Source organism: Sinocyclocheilus grahami, unplaced genomic scaffold (assembly GCF_001515645.1).
Source record: "Sinocyclocheilus grahami isolate Dianchi unplaced genomic scaffold, SAMN03320097.WGS_v1.1 scaffold1032.1, whole genome shotgun sequence".
In the NCBI taxonomy this organism is placed as follows: Eukaryota; Metazoa; Chordata; class Actinopteri; order Cypriniformes; family Cyprinidae; genus Sinocyclocheilus; species Sinocyclocheilus grahami.
Genome location: NW_015506211.1, coordinates 346421 through 354416, shown reverse-complemented (window position 1 = coordinate 354416; position 7996 = coordinate 346421).

Here is a 7996-nt window from a genome sequence, read left to right as displayed (position 1 = left end):
CGTGCATATGATTCGAAATTTGTTGGCGTGCACATGATACGCAGTTGTCACGTGCATATGATACAAAATTTGTTGGCGTGCATATGATGCGCAGTTTTCGCGTACATATGAATCGAAATTTGTTGGCGTGCATACGATATGCAGTTTTCGCGTACATATGATACGAAATTGGTTGGCGTGCACATGATACGCAGTTTTCGCGTACATATGATACGAAATTGGTTGGCGTGCATATGATACGCAGTTTTCGCGCGCATATGATACGCAGTTTTCGCGCGCATATGAATCGAAATTTGTTGGCGTGCATATGATACGCAGTTTTCGCGCGCATATGATACGAAATTTGTTGGCGTGCACATGAAACGCAGTTTTCGCGTACATATGATACGCATCTACCCCACAACCCTAAACCTACCCATCACGTAGCATATAAACGCCAAAGTCCAATTTTGCGTATCAATACCACGAGTTTTCGGGGTTTTTTGGCATACTATTTATACGCACTTTCATGAGATCAGGGTTAAATGTGGTTAAGACCTGCCTGGAACTACTTTAGCTGTGCGCGTTTATCAATCAATCACATTCAAGCATTCAACAGCCTCTTGGTATAAAAAGTAATTGCTGTAATTCAGTTACAATTTTTAATTGACTGACAGCTCTAGCAAAATGAAACTCTGAAACACAAAATACAATAGAAATCTGACAGAGAACCTATACAGACATGTAATGTGGGTGTGTGGATTCACAAACATGGTGGCACCAAGATATACAGTTATTGGTAAACATCCCATACCATTCCTTCAATCCAACACCAAACTAATGCGCTAGCTTTTTCATTTTCAACAGAATATTGTGACAGCACTGAAGCGCAGTGAATAACTATCATCAATATTGGCTGACATAGCACTTCCAATATGGAGTACACAGAGCAAACCAAGATACCCTGAAAGCTTGTTATCTATTTCAATAAAACATTAATCTAACCAGTAGAGATGGTCCTAAAGACTATATAATTAGCTGGGGTTTTTTTCCTATGTTCAAACAATTTTTGGCATAACTTGCACGTGACACATTCTTAATGGTTTTGTATTAAAATCAACCCAAAGAGGCAGTTGACCAAAAAATGTAAATCCTGTCATCATTTATTCACCCTCATGTCATTCCAAAATTGTATGACTTTGGTTTTAAATAATGGTCAAAATTCAGATATTTTAAAGAATGTTGGTAGCCAAACAGTTTCAGTTCCCACTGACTTCCATTGTATTAACAAAAAAATACAGTGTAAGTCAATGGGAAGCAAAACTATTTGGTTACCAACATTCTTGAAACAACGTGAGGATTAGTAAATGATGACAGAATGTCCATTGTTGGGTGAACAATCCCTTTAATACCCTGAGATCCAGATGTTTTTCAAGTCAGAAATCCTCCTTTAGTACACATCAGTCAGCAGTTTGAAATCCTTGAAGCATTAAAAGGAGATGTCACTGTGATCCACCAGTGCAGAAGTCACTGGGACGTCCCCGCTTTGAAAGGACAGCTGCTTCATGGCATGCAGATCGGTCACAGGACCGTCAAAACTGTCAATGTACAAAGACCGAAATCAATTGGGTTGCTCAGATCAGGACATATACAGATATCTTGTCACGTGATACAGATTTGATCATTTATTCTTTATAATTTAAGATTTTATCAGGAGCTCTATCATAATTATTTACATGCCATGTAGAAAATTTAGAATTTTAGCATAAAAATGTGCATCACTCAATCAGACAGCTGATTATGACTAAAGATTATGGTTCTAAATACTATATAGTCACATGACAAAATGTGCACTGCGATACAAGGCATTATGCATTTTTCAGTATTCTGAAAATATTAAAGGGGTCATATGATGCGATTTAAATTTTTCCTTTCTCTTTGGAGTGTTACAAGCTCTTGGTGCATAAAGAAGATCTGTAAAGTTGCAAAGACTAAAGTCTCAAATCCAAAGAGATATTCTTTATAAAAGTTAAGACTCGTCCACGTCCTCCTAAAACGGCTCGTTCTAACACGCCCCCACATGTCTACATCACTATGTGGGAAGATTTGCATAATGCCGCCCAAATGTTCACCCAAAGAAAGAAGGCATAACTTTTATTCTCGCTGTAGTATTGTTGCTGCCGCCGCCATGTCGTGGAGGCGCTGTGTGTTTCGTTGTGAAAGCAAAACTACTTTGTTTGGTCTTCCAAAAGAGGATGATATCCGCTTCGTCATGCCTGGAGCTGATCTGTGCTGGTCGCTGAGGGAATACATCAACTTCGTGCTGTGGATCGCCGGATTGGCTTTCACCTTGGATGAAGCTCGGGGTCGTCACATGTGCTTGCCGCTCCTTCGTCGGATCCGCCGGCTGCGCCGTTCTCAACCCCGCCGCCTCTTCTCACTCTAGCCCTGTCTCAGTGCACGCTAAGCCGGGGCTTCCGCTAGGCTGCTGTGTTTTTCGTTGTGAAAGCGAAACTACTTTGTTTGTCCTTCCAAAAGAGGACGATATCCGCTTCGTCATGCCACTCAGAACAGCTTGAAGACTTGATAATGCTGATCTGGTCCAGCAGTTCACCTGCACCATAACAGGACAAAAAAAGATAAAAGTAAGACAACAAAAGGCATTCTCCACAAACAGTTCAAAAGGTGCCCCATTAACTTTCTAAGCACAAAAACCATGTCAGTTGAAGAGACACTAGATAATCTAATGATCTATCTATTTGACGTACAACTTTTTTTATTATGAACCTGTTTTAATTTTCAAAAATGTATTATTTACACATATCCTTTTATTTGCATGTCATAAAATAACATTTTACATACGTGACCGTGTCTGTGAAATCCGGGCTAAAGTCTCAAAATCTAATTATGAGATAACAAGCATCAAAGTTTGATTTCAACCATTAATTTCACTATGATTTCACTATTTGACATGGCCTTACTCAGTCAATATTAAAGATATAAAGGTTATATTTTCACAGAATGTTCTACACCTTTATGAAGGATGATTTTATGTAGAAAACAGTAAATCACAAAAAGATGACTTTAGCTGGGCTTTCACAGGCAGAGTCAGATATGATTAAATAATTACATTGAAAATAACCCTTTAAATACAGGTATCATGAACTTACAGTGACCAATTAATAATAATCTTGGTTCATTTCTACATATACAAATACATTTTTAAAATTTAAATTGCATTAATTACTATTACTCAGTATATTATGAACAAACATGAATTAACATTATTATTATTATTATTAATTTAGTATTTTCATTACCTGTGGTGTAATTGTTATCTAAAACTAAAATTATTAATATCAGTAACTGAAATAAAGTTTAAACTAAATAAATAAATACATCCATACTAAAACCAAAATAAAAATAACTTGACAAAACAAATAATATTACTTGTTTATTTTTACAAAACAATAATAAATTGACACTGTTTATTGTTAGTTATTTATTTCATTATTTTATGGCTTTATTACTATTTGTATTTATTCATATAGAACAATAATATATTTATTAGCATTAACCTAGATTAATAAATACTATTGTTAAATCATGATATTCATTAATATTAACTATACTATTCAGGAATATTAACTAATGTTAACCAATTTAACCTTATTGTAAAGTGTCAACAAATATATTTTGATACAGTTATGTAATAAACCTTATTAGAAAGAACAACCAATTACTTCCTAATTCTTATGTTTTATTAATTTTTTTGGAGGGTTTCTGCAGGATTTTTAAGCTCAAATTTAAGACTTTTTAAGACCTGCACAAATAAAATTAATACCATATGAGCGGGGTAGTGCAATGTCTATAGTTCCATATTAAACTGTAAAATCACTGTAAAAAGCATAATTTACAGTTTAGGTACAAGTTTTCACAAAAAAAAAAGTTTTATAAAATGATAAACTTTACATTTCAGCCTTTAAACCACTTTTAAGAAAATGTCAAAAGTCAAAAGTATTAATTATTATTTTAATTTAAACAATTACTATCAATAAATTATTATATCAATTAAATAACAAATTAGAGGTGTGCTCGATCTTGATAATTTTCTGGGATAATTGGACGATATTTTGCTGAGGGTGTTATTGTGCTGATATCTTAGGGACTACCGTGGACAGCTGACTCCTGAATTTTTAGATATTCTTCATATTCTGTGTGGTCAGTTCACAGCAGTAATAGAAATTAGTAATTTCCAACAAGTTTTATGGGCATTTTATACCTTTATACTAAGCTTTTTTTCTAAAAGTATGTTCCATCTTTTGGGTCAAATTCTTGCATTTGGGCTGTTACCAAGCAAATTAAATCAGTGTCAACAAAATTTATCTTAAAGGGGTCATATGATGCGATTTCAAGTTTTCCTTTCTCATTTGGAGTGTTACAAGCTGTTCGTGAATAGATAAGATCCCTAAAGTTGCAAAGACTAAAGTCTCAAAACCAAAGAGATATTCTTAGTAAAAGTTAAGAGTCAACCACACCCTCCTAAAACACGTTGTTTAAACACGCCCCACATGTCTACGTCACTGTGTGGGAAGATTTGCATAACGCCGCTCAAATGTTTACGCAAAGAAAGAAGGCGTAACTTTGATTCTTGCTGTAGCATTGTTACCGCCGCCATGTTGTGGAGACGCTGTGTGTTTTGTTGTGAAAGACTTTGTTTGGTCTTCCAAAAGAGGAAGATATCGCTTCGTCATGCCTGGAGCTGATCCGTGCTTTCACCGTGGACGAAGCGGAGTCCAGCCTGGAGTCGTCACATGTGGCTGACGTAAGCCCGCCGGCTGCTCCTTCGTCGAATCCGCCGTCCGCACCGTTCCTCACTCTAGCCCTCCGGCCTCCGCTCACTCTAGCCCACCGGCCACCGCTCACTCTAACCCACTGGCCTCCGCTCACTCTAGCCCACCGCCCACCGCTCACTCTAACCCACCGGCCTCGGCTCACTCTAGCCCCCCGGCCTCGGCTCACTCTAGCCCCCCGGCCTCGGCTCACTCTAGCCCCCCGGCCTCGGCTCACTCTAGCCCCCCGGCCTCGGCTCACTCTAGCCCCCCGGCCTCGGCTCAGTTTTGCTCAAACTTTCACCATGGCGTTAGAACTGGTACACCGTTGTCGCTCGCGAAATTAAAATGAAGGCGCCGTGAGTGTAAACTTACAGATTAAGGGGCGGTAATATTATAATGAGACCCCTTTGCCACGTCACCAAGAGAGCGAAATCAGACCCGCTGGTTTTCTCAGACGCTTGCAGAAAAAGGCTTCCCAAAACAAAGTTACTGGGTTAAACTTTTTCACGTTTTCTTGGTTGGTAGATGCACCGAGGACCTGATTATTGCACTTAAAACCTGGAAAAGTCAGATTTTCATGATATGTCACCTTTAAAGAATAGCAGAGTCCACACCACAACTATAGATAAAGACAAAGAGAAACTATATTGTTGGAATCACTTTCAAAACGATTTTTCTCCAGCTGATGAGCAATAAAAAATTGACCCAATCAGAATCCATCCTGCTGTAACGAGCTCGAGAATTTAAAGCGGCAGATGATATCGTTCGCTGGTGTGGACGCTAATATCGTTATAGTTATCGTTCTTGGTGTGAACTGGGTTTTATTTAATTTTGCTACTTTTCAAATTTCCTTTATGTATAGATTTTGTTTTACTATCGTCATTGATCCAGACTTTCGATGTCAAAATATAAAAAATACATTTATAAAAATAAGAATTATTACGTTTAAAACTATGATCGTATAAACAACGACTGACATTCCAATACTGATTGTGTGAAAATGATTAGTATCAGTTATTTATACAAATCACGACTGCCTCTGTTTATCATCTCCACTAGAAAGTGCTTACCATTCATCTGAAGTAAAACAAGGTTACTATTACTTTAGAGCAGAATATTTTTATTGTATCATTTTCAGTCAAGCTGTAATTATGTAAATAGTATTAAATCACAATGTGTGTGTATTTAAGATATAAAATTATAGCTATTAGCCTTAGTAAGACTAAAGAGCGAGAGATTTCATAGCAAAATATTCAGTGTATGTTATTGAATAATTTTAGATGTAGTAAGAATGACTTTTGTTCACTGTTTTTCAGACAAATGAGAGAATTCTACTGTTGTTCATTCATGAAATTGAGCGTCTTTACAAGTAGATGGCAGCACAGCACATAGTACACGTAGGGGTGACATATTTTTGTAGGCCAAAACCTTTAAACTAGTTGCATTTACACTTCTGGTTCCATAGTCCTGATGTCAGTGGGTTTTTTGAAAAAAAAAAATTTTTTTAATTAATTGCCCAAAATAATGTCTGTGTTTATCACAAGTGCAAGACATTGTCACATTTTATTTTGCATCATAAACTGCATCAAAACTTGTGATTTTTAAAGCTTTTTCTTGTCTTGCTAACAAGTGCCTATACTTGCTTTCACAGCCTCGTTGTGTTTATAATTGCGCTCTTGCAAACTATTATAACTTAAATGGTTTTCTTTCTTTATTTATTTTTTTAAATATGAAAAAATTTGTCAGAATGGTGGTGATGTTGAAGTCATGCAACGTGGCCTAGTTTGTTTATAGTTCATAGTTTAGCTTTTTTAACTGTGCCGATTGTATTTGTGCTTTAGAATTCATAAAAGCTGTGTTCATTTGTGGATATTATCATGAAATCACAAACTTCTGTTGGTCACAGAGCTTATTTTCTGCAATAATCCAAAATCAGTGCGATGCCTTCAAGGTTGGCCCACAAAAATACATCATCACGGCAACACTCAAGCTCACAAAAGAAGATATTTTGAGAAATGTATCAGTGTTTTTTGTTTTTTTTTGTCCATACACTGAAAGTCACTGTGTTCTTCAAAGTATATTCTTTTGTGTTCCACGTAGGGTGAGTAAATGACAGAATTTTCATTTAATATTAATTTATATTAAATGCAATAATTAGCTAACCTTTAGAGAGCATTCTGACTCACTTAAGCAGGACTTAAGCACATCTTATGTGACTTATGAATTTTGTAAAAGATATGGTAAAAGTATACTACAAAGGCCCAGTTTCAGAGACAGGGCTTAGCTTAAGCCAGGACTAGGCCTTAGTTAAATTAGAATATTTAAGCAGCTTTTATTAAAATGACTTAGGAAAAAAACATTACTGGTGTGCATCTTGAGACAAAACAATTGTAAGATATGTCAGTGCGAGTTGCTTTCAGTTGAGACAGCTCAAACATGCACTTTAGTCTAGAACTAGTCTTAAGCCTTGTCTGTGAAACTGGGGCTAAATGTACTGGCAAGCATTTATGGTAAACTAAAATATACTTTAATGCCATTTGTATTGATTATCATGAATATTATTAAACCACTGTCAGGCAGACCATAGAGCAACCGTCTACACGACTTGTGCACTACTTTCAAAAAGTCACATGAGAGCTTCGTGAGAGGAGCAGGAAGCTTTTTGGGGGGTTAACAAGTGTGGTCATGATGAACTTCTGTGGAAAAGAGCTGTAAAAGTTCTGGTCCATAACAAAAATAACAGTGTGCGGGTGAACAGATTTTTAGGTGAACTATTTAATCCTTTAAAGGTGTCATATGATGTTGCTAAAAAGAACATTATTTTGTGTATTTGGTGTAATGAAATGTGTTTATGTGGTTTAAGGTTAAAAAACACATTATTTTCCACATACTGTACATTATTGTTTCTCCTCTATGCCCCGCCTTTCTGAAACGCGTCGATTTTTACAAAGCTCTTCATTCTGAAAAGCAAGGTGTGCTGTGATTGGCCAGCTATCCAGTGTGTTGTGATTGGCTGAATACCTCAAGCGCGTGACGGAAATGTTACGCCCCTCACCATACTGTGATGCCGTGTCCGGCCGGAGCGACGAGACAAAAACATTAAAACCCATTATAAACGAGGCATTTGTTGCATCCAGTGGGGACATAATTACGGATTATAATGACTTATACTGTCTTTTTAC